The 14,215-nt window shown below is 45.1% G+C and overlaps 12 non-coding genes across 12 annotated transcripts; 5 read left to right on the top strand and 7 right to left on the bottom strand.

Moving 5' to 3' along the window:
* Window positions 1-495: 495 nt before the first annotated feature.
* trnam-cau (transfer RNA methionine (anticodon CAU)) lies at window positions 496-569 on the bottom strand. The gene has a single exon. It is a non-coding gene; the product is annotated as a tRNA-Met (tRNA).
* Window positions 570-622: 53 nt separating this feature from the next.
* On the top strand, window positions 623-705 carry trnal-cag (transfer RNA leucine (anticodon CAG)). Its single transcript has one exon. It is a non-coding gene; the product is annotated as a tRNA-Leu (tRNA).
* Window positions 706-1,810: 1,105 nt separating this feature from the next.
* trnam-cau (transfer RNA methionine (anticodon CAU)) lies at window positions 1,811-1,884 on the bottom strand. Its single transcript has one exon. It is a non-coding gene; the product is annotated as a tRNA-Met (tRNA).
* Window positions 1,885-6,538: 4,654 nt separating this feature from the next.
* On the bottom strand, window positions 6,539-6,612 carry trnam-cau (transfer RNA methionine (anticodon CAU)). The gene has a single exon. It is a non-coding gene; the product is annotated as a tRNA-Met (tRNA).
* Window positions 6,613-6,708: 96 nt separating this feature from the next.
* Window positions 6,709-6,791, top strand: trnal-cag (transfer RNA leucine (anticodon CAG)). The gene has a single exon. It is a non-coding gene; the product is annotated as a tRNA-Leu (tRNA).
* A 1,099-nt stretch (window positions 6,792-7,890) lies between these two features.
* trnam-cau (transfer RNA methionine (anticodon CAU)) lies at window positions 7,891-7,964 on the bottom strand. Its single transcript has one exon. It is a non-coding gene; the product is annotated as a tRNA-Met (tRNA).
* A 96-nt stretch (window positions 7,965-8,060) lies between these two features.
* On the top strand, window positions 8,061-8,143 carry trnal-cag (transfer RNA leucine (anticodon CAG)). Its single transcript has one exon. It is a non-coding gene; the product is annotated as a tRNA-Leu (tRNA).
* Window positions 8,144-9,242: 1,099 nt separating this feature from the next.
* trnam-cau (transfer RNA methionine (anticodon CAU)) lies at window positions 9,243-9,316 on the bottom strand. The gene has a single exon. It is a non-coding gene; the product is annotated as a tRNA-Met (tRNA).
* Window positions 9,317-9,412: 96 nt separating this feature from the next.
* On the top strand, window positions 9,413-9,495 carry trnal-cag (transfer RNA leucine (anticodon CAG)). The gene has a single exon. It is a non-coding gene; the product is annotated as a tRNA-Leu (tRNA).
* Window positions 9,496-11,701: 2,206 nt separating this feature from the next.
* Window positions 11,702-11,775, bottom strand: trnam-cau (transfer RNA methionine (anticodon CAU)). The gene has a single exon. It is a non-coding gene; the product is annotated as a tRNA-Met (tRNA).
* A 53-nt stretch (window positions 11,776-11,828) lies between these two features.
* On the top strand, window positions 11,829-11,911 carry trnal-cag (transfer RNA leucine (anticodon CAG)). The gene has a single exon. It is a non-coding gene; the product is annotated as a tRNA-Leu (tRNA).
* A 1,105-nt stretch (window positions 11,912-13,016) lies between these two features.
* On the bottom strand, window positions 13,017-13,090 carry trnam-cau (transfer RNA methionine (anticodon CAU)). The gene has a single exon. It is a non-coding gene; the product is annotated as a tRNA-Met (tRNA).
* Between the last annotated feature and the right edge of the window lie 1,125 nt (window positions 13,091-14,215).

Below are 14,215 nucleotides of genomic sequence, written 5' to 3' on the forward strand. Positions count from 1 at the left end.
CCACGTGTTACATGAATATGAGAGGGATGCTATTACTGCCTTCGTGTAGCATTAGCCAGCATGAATGCAGAATTTTGACTTCATTGTAAATAAAAGGATTGCACGGGCCTACACGCAATGTCGCTGGATGAGATTCAGGGAATTTACCTGGAACCTCACAGTTTTCCACAAAGCATCATTTCACCTGCCCTGAAGAGGAGCTGTGGCCTTTTGCCCCCAGGAGACACAGGGAAACCCACACGAAAGGGGACAGAGAACCTCACTCTGTCTTTCTGAGCCACGGGTGTCAAACTCAGTCCCCTGCAGAGTTTAGATTCAAGCCTGATTGAACACACCTGATCCAACCAATCATGCCCTTCAGGCTCATTTGAAAACTACACGCCTTGTGTGTTTGAGAAGGGTTGGAACAACACTCTACAGGGCTCGGGCCCTAAAGGAATTTAGTTTGATACCCCTGGTCTAAGCTCTCTCAGTTATCAGAAAAAAGCACCACCCTGCCCCATGTGAGGCTCGAACTCACGACCTTCAGATTATGAGACTGACGCGCTGCCTAACTGCGCCAACGAGGCCCGTGGGCTAGAGGGGGCCCGAACAGAGATAAAGTAGCTTCTAGGTCCCCGGTGTCAGGATGGCCGAGCGGTCTAAGGCGCTGCGTTCAGGTCGCAGTCTCCCCTAGAGGCGTGGGTTCGAATCCCACTTCTGACAGACCTATCCTTTGGCTGCAGACAGAGACTTCAGTCTTCTGCCATGTTGGGCCAGCAGGGCGTTAACTTTGACAAAACAACGCATTAGGCAGATGCTAGTATTAATTGGGCAGGCGTTGAAGGCAAGGATGAGTTTTTAGACACTTTTTGAAAATGGTTAAAGCCTCCGCTGCTCGAATTGAGATAGGCAAGCAGATCCACCAGCATAGGTCTGAACCAGCGACTTTAGGTATGTTGCTGCAGAGCCAGTGGTTATCTTGTAGGCAAACATCAGTACCTTGAATCTGATGCGAACAGCTATTGGTAGCCAGTGCAAAATTATGAAGAGAGGTGTGACGTGGGCTTTCTTTGAAGACCACTCGTTGAAGACCACTCTCGCTGCTGCATCCTGGATCAGTTGCAGAGGCTTGATAGTACGTGCCGGAAGACCCGCCAAGGGAGCGTAACAGTAGTCCGGTCTGGAGAAAACAGAGAGCTTGGACAAGGAGTTGTGTGGCCTGCTCTGATCGGAAGGGTCTAATCTTCCAAACGTTGTACAAGGCAAATCTTCAGGACCGGGCCAGTGCAGCAATATGGCCTTTGAAACTTCACAAAACCTCAGGAGGACGTGGCCACGTGTTACATGAATATGAGAGGGATGCTATTACTGCCTTCGTGTAGCATTAGCCAGCATGAATGCAGAATTTTGACTTCATTGTAAATAAAAGGATTGCACGGGCCTACACGCAATGTCGCTGATTGAGATTCAGGGAATTTACCTGGAACCTCACAGTTTTCCACAAAGCATCATTTCACCTGCCCTGAAGAGGAGCTGTGGCCTTTTGCCCCCAGGAGACACAGGGAAACCCACACGAAAGGGGACAGAGAACCTCACTCTGTCTTTCTGAGCCACGGGTGTCAAACTCAGTCCCCTGCAGAGTTTAGATTCAAGCCTGATTGAACACACCTGATCCAACCAATCATGCCCTTCAGGCTCATTTGAAAACTACACGCCTTGTGTGTTTGAGAAGGGTTGGAACAACACTCTACAGGGCTCGGGCCCTAAAGGAATTTAGTTTGATACCCCTGGTCTAAGCTCTCTCAGTTATCAGAAAAAAGCACCACCCTGCCCCATGTGAGGCTCGAACTCACGACCTTCAGATTATGAGACTGACGCGCTGCCTAACTGCGCCAACGAGGCCCGTGGGCTAGAGGGGGCCCGAACAGAGATAAAGTAGCTTCTAGGTCCCCGGTTTCAGGTGTGGCTCGAACAGGCCATCTCTAGCCAGGCAAGGGTGTCAGGATGGCCGAGCGGTCTAAGGCGCTGCGCTCAAGCTGGGGAACAATAGTCCGTCAAAGACGGGGAAGAAGGGAAGAAAAGACGGAAGGAAGAAAAAGAGAAGGGGAAGAAGAGAAAGAAAAAATGAAGAAAAGAAAGGGTGAAATTTGATGTTCAAAGACGGATCTTCCTTAGCATGCGCGCAGTGATACATCTTCCGGTTTCTTCTTGCGGTAAATTCGCGCATTTATATTACACTGTTTTCTATTGCAGGTGCTCCCCTCGACCTGGGTTCGAATCCAGCTAAAGACAACTTTTTGTTTTATTGTTAATTGCTTTAAATAAATGAAGTTTCAAGGTTAATTAAATGTATATATGTGCTTGTTTGATATTTTTTTATTACATTTTAATACACCAATGGAAATGTGTTTTGTTATTATTAGTTATTTAGTAGTTGTTGTATTATTTTTGTTATTAAGCATGTTATTATGTGTAGTTGTATTCATATTTATTTTAAGCATGTTATTAGTTGTGATTTTATTGATATTAAATCAGATTTTTTTTAAGGTTACATTCATTCAAGACACCTTTAAATCTGTCATTTTTAATTAAAAAAGGATGCAAAAATAGTCATTATTATGCTTAAAAATGTCTGTGACAAATGACAAAGTGCAAATTATCTTTTTATAGGAATACGTTCTATTGTTGCAGTGTACTGATGAAATGTTTACTAAAGTACAAATAAAAAAGCAATCATTCTCTTTTTTTTTTTTTTTTTTACAATTATGCCAACATAACAGTAATGAATATTAAACAAATTAAATTTATATAAGTTTTCAAAAAAAAAAAATTAAAAGGGAAATAAAAGGAAAATAAATGTAGAAATCAAAACACATTTCTCAATTTGTTTTTTTATTTATTTTACAATTATGCTAACAGAAAAGTAATGAATATTAAATGAAGTTTTCAAACAATAAATTAAAAAGGTAAAAGTAAAAGTTAAATAGGATTAAAAAAGCAAGTTAAATAAAATAATGTTAGACACAAATATTAACAATAGTGAACTATATTTAAACAACTATATACACACAACAATAAATAAAAATATACAGTGTATACATTATTTGGGAGAAGGTTCTCCGGATTTACTCTAACCACTTTTCTTTTGTAATGTTCTCAGTCTGTGGACAGTATATACACCTTGCCCCTGTACTGGCTATGTCCCGTTGCACTGGTTTTGAATTTTCCACACTTCCTGCAAGTGTTTGCCTTGTAGGGTCTCTTGGGCATGGTTTGTGGAGCTGGTTGTGAATTGGTGCTCTGCAAAATAGGCTGTAACAGTGGCATCCTATGGACCGCTGACAGTCTTTGAACCATTTGTAGACCCTGGAACACTGGCACACCCTGAAACATCGACAAAAATATGGTTTTCTGGTATTAAAAGAAAAATTGAACAAGTTTAATAATTCGTACAGAATGGAACGTGAAAAGTGCCTTTATAGAATACTTTATACATTATGCCATTACTTACAGAGACAGTACTGCTTGGTATAGAGGCACAAGACACTGCTGCGCTGGGTTGGTCTTCAACCTGAGAAGGTCTCCTGACCACACTAAGATTTGGCTTTGCTGCAGCAATGTGAGAGCCAGTAAATCTTGGTTTGGTAAATCAAAAATGTGAGAAGACAGAATGTGTTATAATAGCAAGAATTACGATTTATATTAATATTACTATTTTAAGTAAATGCAGGTTTTTAAAAACATTTCTTTCTGAATAGAAGTGTCATCCATATTTATTAGCAGTATTGACTCCTGAAATTACTACAAAGTATTTGCATGATGGAATAATTGTTAATGTGTACAGTTAATAATAGCCAGCATCTATGTGGTATGTTACCTGAGATTGAGAAAGAAAGATAATGTAGCTTTAACACATGAGAAGTATTGAGAGGGATGCCATGAGGGACATGAGTCTAGTCTCAAGAGAGAAAGCAAACAGGTTACATTCTACATTTATCCTTGACCATGTGACTTAAACCAAATCTGAGATATTCAAACTGACCATTCAGCAGACAACAGGTGCCCCCACTGTACAAGAGGGGTGACAATTAGTAGGTCTCAGCCAGCATCTCATAGCATTCTTGCTTTTTCTTTATTTCTTCACCTTACGTTCTGAACTTTCTTGAATTTTAATTGAGCACATTCTTAAGTGGTATTATTAAAAAAGTTAAATAGTAATTCTTACCATTGAAAATTGTGTTGCAACTCTTGCTTCCACAGGTGCAGTAGGCTGGGGCCGGGGCAGGGGCATGGGATGAGGCTGGGGGTCAGGCTGACTCTGCTCCATGGCCTTCTTTGCTGTTTCAGCAGCATGAGGTTCTTCCACCACCCCTTGTGCTGGTCCAGTAGAGGCTTAAGACGACAAAAAAAACCCTTAATACATAATTCAGAAAGAAACCTTTTCAGTAAATATACTAATGATACTAATAAAAAACATGCATTTCAGCACACCTCCAAGCAAGGTTGTTTGGCCACGAGACAGCATCTGACATTTCTCTATCTGTAAGCATTATAACAAATATAATGCACAATACAAGTGAGTCCCTTAAGAGAGCATAAAATACTTCATTAAATTCATATATTTATTCATTCATTCATTCATTTCTAGGACACAAGTCACATTTATCTTATATATAATGTTACAACTGGTATCTCTATTTAGAGGAGAAAGATACAAGACAGGAACATTTCTTAAAATACCTGCAACATTACATAAATGTCTATAAACAATTATTACACACTCTGGTTTGCACTGTTGAAAGCCATAACATAACACAACCATCACATTACATCGTTCAAATGAATGGGACCAGGTAAATGTTTGTTCTGAACCCTGATGTGTTGTTCTCTTATGCAAATACACTAAACCAAGATACTAATAATGTTCGATTACGATTATTTTTTATTTTTATACATCTATAATGCAAAGGTAACAAACACTCACCCATTGACAAATCTCGTACCACTTTTTATGTCGAACTACGCCACAATGACCCTTGTCATAGGTCACAAACTTGAGTAATTAACCTTTTTTACCTCTGACACGCCCCCTGAGGATGATGTCATTCTTTCGTACACCTTCGGCACGGTTCGGCAACTTGATTGACACCTGACTAGAAGCGCTGACCCCTCCACCTAGCGGTGAGACGCGGAAACGTGCCGTCGAAATCCCCCTGCTCTCTGATTGGTCAAATGTCACGAATGTCAAGATAATGTTATAAATTGCGCTTTTTGATTGGCTGGAAATGTTAAGGCGCTTCGACGCGATTGGTCCAAATGTCATAGCGCTTCGATGCGATTGGCTGCGCAGTTCGACATTGCTCAACATTTCTGAAATTATGTCGGACTATCCTTCGTCAGCTAGCGTTCAGGTCGCAGTGTCCCCTGGAGGCGTGGGTTCGAATCCCACTTCTGACAGACCTATCCTTTGGCTGCAGACAGAGACTTCAGTCTTCTGCCATGTTGGGCCAGCAGGGCGTTAACTTTGACAAAACAACGCATTAGGCAGATGCTAGTATTAATTGGGCAGGCGTTGAAGGCAAGGATGAGTTTTTAGACACTTTTTGAAAATGGTTAAAGCCTCCGCTGCTCGAATTGAGATAGGCAAGCAGATCCACCAGCATAGGTCTGAACCAGCGACTTTAGGTATGTTGCTGCAGAGCCAGTGGTTATCTTGTAGGCAAACATCAGTACCTTGAATCTGATGCGAACAGCTATTGGTAGCCAGTGCAAAATTATGAAGAGAGGTGTGACGTGGGCTTTCTTTGGCTCGTTGAAGACCACTCTCGCTGCTGCATCCTGGATCAGTTGCAGAGGCTTGATAGTACGTGCCGGAAGACCCGCCAAGGGAGCGTAACAGTAGTCCGGTCTGGAGAAAACAGAGAGCTTGGACAAGGAGTTGTGTGGCCTGCTCTGATCGGAAGGGTCTAATCTTCCGAACGTTGTACAAGGCAAATCTTCAGGACCGGGCCAGTGCAGCAATATGGCCTTTGAAACTTCACAAAACCTCAGGAGGACGTGGCCACGTGTTACATGAATATGAGAGGGATGCTATTACTGCCTTCGTGTAGCATTAGCCAGCATGAATGCAGAATTTTGACTTCATTGTAAATAAAAGGATTGCACGGGCCTACACGCAATGTCGCTGGATGAGATTCAGGGAATTTACCTGGAACCTCACAGTTTTCCACAAAGCATCATTTCACCTGCCCTGAAGAGGAGCTGTGGCCTTTTGCCCCCAGGAGACACAGGGAAACCCACACGAAAGGGGACAGAGAACCTCACTCTGTCTTTCTGAGCCACGGGTGTCAAACTCAGTCCCCTGCAGAGTTTAGATTCAAGCCTGATTGAACACACCTGATCCAACCAATCATGCCCTTCAGGCTCATTTGAAAACTACACGCCTTGTGTGTTTGAGAAGGGTTGGAACAACACTCTACAGGGCTCGGGCCCTAAAGGAATTTAGTTTGATACCCCTGGTCTAAGCTCTCTCAGTTATCAGAAAAAAGCACCACCCTGCCCCATGTGAGGCTCGAACTCACGACCTTCAGATTATGAGACTGACGCGCTGCCTAACTGCGCCAACGAGGCCCGTGGGCTAGAGGGGGCCCGAACAGAGATAAAGTAGCTTCTAGGTCCCCGGTTTCAGGTGTGGCTCGAACAGGCCATCTCTAGCCAGGCAAGGGTGTCAGGATGGCCGAGCGGTCTAAGGCGCTGCGTTCAGGTCGCAGTCTCCCCTGGAGGCATGGGTTCGAATCCCACTTCTGACAGACCTATCCTTTGGCTGCAGACAGAGACTTCAGTCTTCTGCCATGTTGGGCCAGCAGGGCGTTAACTTTGACAAAACAACGCATTAGGCAGATGCTAGTATTAATTGGGCAGGCGTTGAAGGCAAGGATGAGTTTTTAGACACTTTTTGAAAATGGTTAAAGCCTCCGCTGCTCGAATTGAGATAGGCAAGCAGATCCACCAGCATAGGTCTGAACCAGCGACTTTAGGTATGTTGCTGCAGAGCCAGTGGTTATCTTGTAGGCAAACATCAGAACCTTGAATCTGATGCGAACAGCTATTGGTAGCCAGTGCAAAATTATGAAGAGAGGTGTGACGTGGGCTTTCTTTGGCTCGTTGAAGACCACTCTCGCTGCTGCATCCTGGATCAGTTGCAGAGGCTTGATAGTACGTGCCGGAAGACCCGCCAAGGGAGCGTAACAGTAGTCCGGTCTGGAGAAAACAGAGAGCTTGGACAAGGAGTTGTGTGGCCTGCTCTGATCGGAAGGGTCTAATCTTCCGAACGTTGTACAAGGCAAATCTTCAGGACCGGGCCAGTGCAGCAATATGGCCTTTGAAACTTCACAAAACCTCAGGAGGACGTGGCCACGTGTTACATGAATATGAGAGGGATGCTATTACTGCCTTCGTGTAGCATTAGCCAGCATGAATGCAGAATTTTGACTTCATTGTAAATAAAAGGATTGCACTGGCCTACACGCAATGTCGCTGATTGAGATTCAGGGAATTTACCTGGAACCTCACAGTTTTCCACAAAGCATCATTTCACCTGCCCTGAAGAGGAGCTGTGGCCTTTTGCCCCCAGGAGACACAGGGAAACCCACACGAAAGGGGACAGAGAACCTCACTCTGTCTTTCTGAGCCACGGGTGTCAAACTCAGTCCCCTGCAGAGTTTAGATTCAAGCCTGATTGAACATACCTGATCCAACCAATCATGCCCTTCAGGCTCATTTGAAAACTACACGCCTTGTGTGTTTGAGAAGGGTTGGAACAACACTCTACAGGGCTCGGGCCCTAAAGGAATTTAGTTTGATACCCCTGGTCTAAGCTCTCTCAGTTATCAGAAGAAAGCACCACCCTGCCCCGTGTGAGGCTCGAACTCACGACCTTCAGATTATGAGACTGACGCGCTGCCTAACTGCGCCAACGAGGCCCGTGGGCTAGAGGGGGCCCGAACAGAGATAAAGTAGCTTCTAGGTCCCCGGTTTCAGGTGTGGCTCGAACAGGCCATCTCTAACCAGGCAAGGGTGTCAGGATGGCCGAGCGGTCTAAGGCTCTGCGTTCAGGTCGCAGTCTCCCCTGGAGGCGTGGGTTCGAATCCCACTTCTGACAGACCTATCCTTTGGCTGCAGACAGAGACTTCAGTCTTCTGCCATGTTGGGCCAGCAGGGCGTTAACTTTGACAGAACAACGCATTAGGCAGATGCTAGTATTAATTGGGCAGGCGTTGAAGGCAAGGATGAGTTTTTAGACACTTTTTGAAAATGGTTAAAGCCTCCGCTGCTCGAATTGAGATAGGCAAGCAGATCCACCAGCATAGGTCTGAACCAGCGACTTTAGGTATGTTGCTGCAGAGCCAGTGGTTATCTTGTAGGCAAACATCAGTACCTTGAATCTGATGCGAATAGCTATTGGTAGCCAGTGCAAAATTATGAAGAGAGGTGTGACGTGGGCTTTCTTTGGCTCGTTGAAGACCACTCTCGCTGCTGCATCCTGGATCAGTTGCAGAGGCTTGATAGTACGTGCCGGAAGACCCGCCAAGGGAGCGTAACAGTAGTCCGGTCTGGAGAAAACAGAGAGCTTGGACAAGGAGTTGTGTGGCCTGCTCTGATCGGAAGGGTCTAATCTTCCGAACGTTGTACAAGGCAAATCTTCAGGACCGGGCCAGTGCAGCAATATGGCCTTTGAAACTTCACAAAACCTCAGGAGGACGTGGCCACGTGTAACATGAATATGAGAGGGATGCTATTACTGCCTTCGTGTAGCATTAGCCAGCATGAATGCAGAATTTTGACTTCATTGTAAATAAAAGGATTGCACGGGCCTACACGCAATGTCGCTGATTGAGATTCAGGGAATTTACCTGGAACCTCACAGTTTTCCACAAAGCATCATTTCACCTGCCCTGAAGAGGAGCTGTGGCCTTTTGCCCCCAGGAGACACAGGGAAACCCACACGAAAGGGGACAGAGAACCTCACTCTGTCTTTCTGAGCCACGGGTGTCAAACTCAGTCCCCTGCAGAGTTTAGATTCAAGCCTGATTGAACACACCTGATCCAACCAATCATGCCCTTCAGGCTCATTTGAAAACTACACGCCTTGTGTGTTTGAGAAGGGTTGGAACAACACTCTACAGGGCTCGGGCCCTAAAGGAATTTAGTTTGATACCCCTGGTCTAAGCTCTCTCAGTTATCAGAAGAAAGCACCACCCTGCCCCGTGTGAGGCTCGAACTCACGACCTTCAGATTATGAGACTGACGCGCTGCCTAACTGCGCCAACGAGGCCCGTGGGCTAGAGGGGGCCCGAACAGAGATAAAGTAGCTTCTAGGTCCCCGGTTTCAGGTGTGGCTCGAACAGGCCATCTCTAACCAGGCAAGGGTGTCAGGATGGCCGAGTGGTCTAAGGCGCTGCGTTCAGGTCGCAGTCTCCCCTGGAGGCGTGGGTTCGAATCCCACTTCTGACAGACCTATCCTTTGGCTGCAGACAGAGACTTCAGTCTTCTGCCATGTTGGGCCAGCAGGGCGTTAACTTTGACAAAACAACGCATTAGGCAGATGCTAGTATTAATTGGGCAGGCGTTGAAGGCAAGGATGACTTTTTAGACACTTTTTGAAAATGGTTAAAGCCTCCGCTGCTCGAATTGAGATAGGCAAGCAGATCCACCAGCATAGGTCTGAACCAGCGACTTTAGGTATGTTGCTGCAGAGCAACTAATCTTCTAGGGTCTACTCTTCCGAACGTTGTACAAGGCAAATCTTCAGGACCGGGCCAGTGCAGCAATATGGCCTTTGAAACTTCACAAAACCTCAGGAGGACATGGCCACGTGTTACATGAATATGAGAGGGATGCTATTACTGCCTTCGTGTAGCATTAGCCAGCATGAATGCAGAATTTTGACTTCATTGTAAATAAAAGGATTGCACGGGCCTACACGCAATGTCGCTGGATGAGATTCAGGGAATTTACCTGGAACCTCACAGTTTTCCACAAAGCATCATTTCACCTGCCCTGAAGAGGAGCTGTGGCCTTTTGCCCCCAGGAGACACAGGGAAACCCACACGAAAGGGGACAGAGAACCTCACTCTGTCTTTCTGAGCCACGGGTGTCAAACTCAGTCCCCTGCAGAGTTTAGATTCAAGCCTGATTGAACACACCTGATCCAACCAATCATGCCCTTCAGGCTCATTTGAAAACTACACGCCTTGTGTGTTTGAGAAGGGTTGGAACAACACTCTACAGGGCTCGGGCCCTAAAGGAATTTAGTTTGATACCCCTGGTCTAAGCTCTCTCAGTTATCAGAAAAAAGCACCACCCTGCCCCGTGTGAGGCTCGAACTCACGACCTTCAGATTATGAGACTGACGCGCTGCCTAACTGTGCCAACGAGGCCCATTGGGCTAGAGGGGGCCCGAACAGAGATAAAGTAGCTTCTAGGTCCCCGGTTTCAGGTGTGGCTCGAACAGGCCATCTCTAGCCAGGCAAGGGTGTCAGGATGGCCGAGCGGTCTAAGGCGCTGCGTTCAGGTCGCAGTGTCCCCTGGAGGCGTGGGTTCGAATCACACATCTGACAGACCTATCCTTTGGCTGCAGACAGAGACTTCAGTCTTCTGCCATGTTGGGCCAGCAGGGCGTTAACTTTGACAAAACAACGCATTAGGCAGATGCTAGTATTAATTGGGCAGGCGTTGAAGGCAAGGATGAGTTTTTAGACACTTTTTGAAAATGGTTAAAGCCTCCGCTGCTCGAATTGAGATAGGCAAGCAGATCCACCAGCATAGGTCTGAACCAGCGACTTTAGGTATGTTGCTGCAGAGCCAGTGGTTATCTTGTAGGCAAACATCAGTACCTTGAATCTGATGCGAACAGCTATTGGTAGCCAGTGCAAAATTATGAAGAGAGGTGTGACGTGGGCTTTCTTTGGCTCGTTGAAGACCACTCTCGCTGCTGCATCCTGGATCAGTTGCAGAGGCTTGATAGTACGTGCCGGAAAGACCCGCCAAGGGAGCGTAACAGTAGTCCGGTCTGGAGAAAACAGAGAGCTTGGACAAGGAGTTGTGTGGCCTGCTCTGATCGGAAGGGTCTAATCTTCCGAACGTTGTACAAGGCAAATCTTCAGGACCGGGCCAGTGCAGCAATATGGCCTTTGAAACTTCACAAAACCTCAGGAGGACGTGGCCACGTGTTACATGAATATGAGAGGGATGCTATTACTGCCTTCGTGTAGCATTAGCCAGCATGAATGCAGAATTTTGACTTCATTGTAAATAAAAGGATTGCACGGGCCTACACGCAATGTCGCTGGATGAGATTCAGGGAATTTACCTGGAACCTCACAGTTTTCCACAAAGCATCATTTCACCTGCCCTGAAGAGGAGCTGTGGCCTTTTGCCCCCAGGAGACACAGGGAAACCCACACGAAAGGGGACAGAGAACCTCACTCTGTCTTTCTGAGCCACGGGTGTCAAACTCAGTCCCCTGCAGAGTTTAGATTCAAGCCTGATTGAACACACCTGATCCAACCAATCATGCCCTTCAGGCTCATTTGAAAACTACACGCCTTGTGTGTTTGAGAAGGGTTGGAACAACACTCTACAGGGCTCGGGCCCTAAAGGAATTTAGTTTGATACCCCTGGTCTAAGCTCTCTCAGTTATCAGAAAAAAGCACCACCCTGCCCCATGTGAGGCTCGAACTCACGACCTTCAGATTATGAGACTGACGCGCTGCCTAACTGCGCCAACGAGGCCCGTGGGCTAGAGGGGGCCCGAACAGAGATAAAGTAGCTTCTAGGTCCCCGGTGTCAGGATGGCCGAGCGGTCTAAGGCGCTGCGTTCAGGTCGCAGTCTCCCCTAGAGGCGTGGGTTCGAATCCCACTTCTGACAGACCTATCCTTTGGCTGCAGACAGAGACTTCAGTCTTCTGCCATGTTGGGCCAGCAGGGCGTTAACTTTGACAAAACAACGCATTAGGCAGATGCTAGTATTAATTGGGCAGGCGTTGAAGGCAAGGATGAGTTTTTAGACACTTTTTGAAAATGGTTAAAGCCTCCGCTGCTCGAATTGAGATAGGCAAGCAGATCCACCAGCATAGGTCTGAACCAGCGACTTTAGGTATGTTGCTGCAGAGCCAGTGGTTATCTTGTAGGCAAACATCAGTACCTTGAATCTGATGCGAACAGCTATTGGTAGCCAGTGCAAAATTATGAAGAGAGGTGTGACGTGGGCTTTCTTTGAAGACCACTCGTTGAAGACCACTCTCGCTGCTGCATCCTGGATCAGTTGCAGAGGCTTGATAGTACGTGCCGGAAGACCCGCCAAGGGAGCGTAACAGTAGTCCGGTCTGGAGAAAACAGAGAGCTTGGACAAGGAGTTGTGTGGCCTGCTCTGATCGGAAGGGTCTAATCTTCCAAACGTTGTACAAGGCAAATCTTCAGGACCGGGCCAGTGCAGCAATATGGCCTTTGAAACTTCACAAAACCTCAGGAGGACGTGGCCACGTGTTACATGAATATGAGAGGGATGCTATTACTGCCTTCGTGTAGCATTAGCCAGCATGAATGCAGAATTTTGACTTCATTGTAAATAAAAGGATTGCACGGGCCTACACGCAATGTCGCTGATTGAGATTCAGGGAATTTACCTGGAACCTCACAGTTTTCCACAAAGCATCATTTCACCTGCCCTGAAGAGGAGCTGTGGCCTTTTGCCCCCAGGAGACACAGGGAAACCCACACGAAAGGGGACAGAGAACCTCACTCTGTCTTTCTGAGCCACGGGTGTCAAACTCAGTCCCCTGCAGAGTTTAGATTCAAGCCTGATTGAACACACCTGATCCAACCAATCATGCCCTTCAGGCTCATTTGAAAACTACACGCCTTGTGTGTTTGAGAAGGGTTGGAACAACACTCTACAGGGCTCGGGCCCTAAAGGAATTTAGTTTGATACCCCTGGTCTAAGCTCTCTCAGTTATCAGAAAAAAGCACCACCCTGCCCCATGTGAGGCTCGAACTCACGACCTTCAGATTATGAGACTGACGCGCTGCCTAACTGCGCCAACGAGGCCCGTGGGCTAGAGGGGGCCCGAACAGAGATAAAGTAGCTTCTAGGTCCCCGGTTTCAGGTGTGGCTCGAACAGGCCATCTCTAGCCAGGCAAGGGTGTCAGGATGGCCGAGCGGTCTAAGGCGCTGCGCTCAAGCTGGGGAACAATAGTCCGTCAAAGACGGGGAAGAAGGGAAGAAAAGACGGAAGGAAGAAAAAGAGAAGGGGAAGAAGAGAAAGAAAAAATGAAGAAAAGAAAGGGTGAAATTTGATGTTCAAAGACGGATCTTCCTTAGCATGCGCGCAGTGATACATCTTCCGGTTTCTTCTTGCGGTAAATTCGCGCATTTATATTACACTGTTTTCTATTGCAGGTGCTCCCCTCGACCTGGGTTCGAATCCAGCTAAAGACAACTTTTTGTTTTATTGTTAATTGCTTTAAATAAATGAAGTTTCAAGGTTAATTAAATGTATATATGTGCTTGTTTGATATTTTTTTATTACATTTTAATACACCAATGGAAATGTGTTTTGTTATTATTAGTTATTTAGTAGTTGTTGTATTATTTTTGTTATTAAGCATGTTATTATGTGTAGTTGTATTCATATTTATTTTAAGCATGTTATTAGTTGTGATTTTATTGATATTAAATCAGATTTTTTTTAAGGTTACATTCATTCAAGACACCTTTAAATCTGTCATTTTTAATTAAAAAAGGATGCAAAAATAGTCATTATTATGCTTAAAAATGTCTGTGACAAATGACAAAGTGCAAATTATCTTTTTATAGGAATACGTTCTATTGTTGCAGTGTACTGATGAAATGTTTACTAAAGTACAAATAAAAAAGCAATCATTCTCTTTTTTTTTTTTTTTTTACAATTATGCCAACATAACAGTAATGAATATTAAACAAATTAAATTTATATAAGTTTTCAAAAAAAAAAAATTAAAAGGGAAATAAAAGGAAAATAAATGTAGAAATCAAAACACATTTCTCAATTTGTTTTTTTATTTATTTTACAATTATGCTAACAGAAAAGTAATGAATATTAAATGAAGTTTTCAAACAATAAATTAAAAAGGTAAAAGTAAAAGTTAAATAGGATTAAAAAAGCAAGTTAAATAAAATAATGTTAGACACAAA

The sequence above is a fragment of the Carassius gibelio genome, chromosome A4 (assembly GCF_023724105.1).
Source record: "Carassius gibelio isolate Cgi1373 ecotype wild population from Czech Republic chromosome A4, carGib1.2-hapl.c, whole genome shotgun sequence".
NCBI classification, from domain to species: domain Eukaryota; kingdom Metazoa; phylum Chordata; class Actinopteri; order Cypriniformes; family Cyprinidae; genus Carassius; species Carassius gibelio.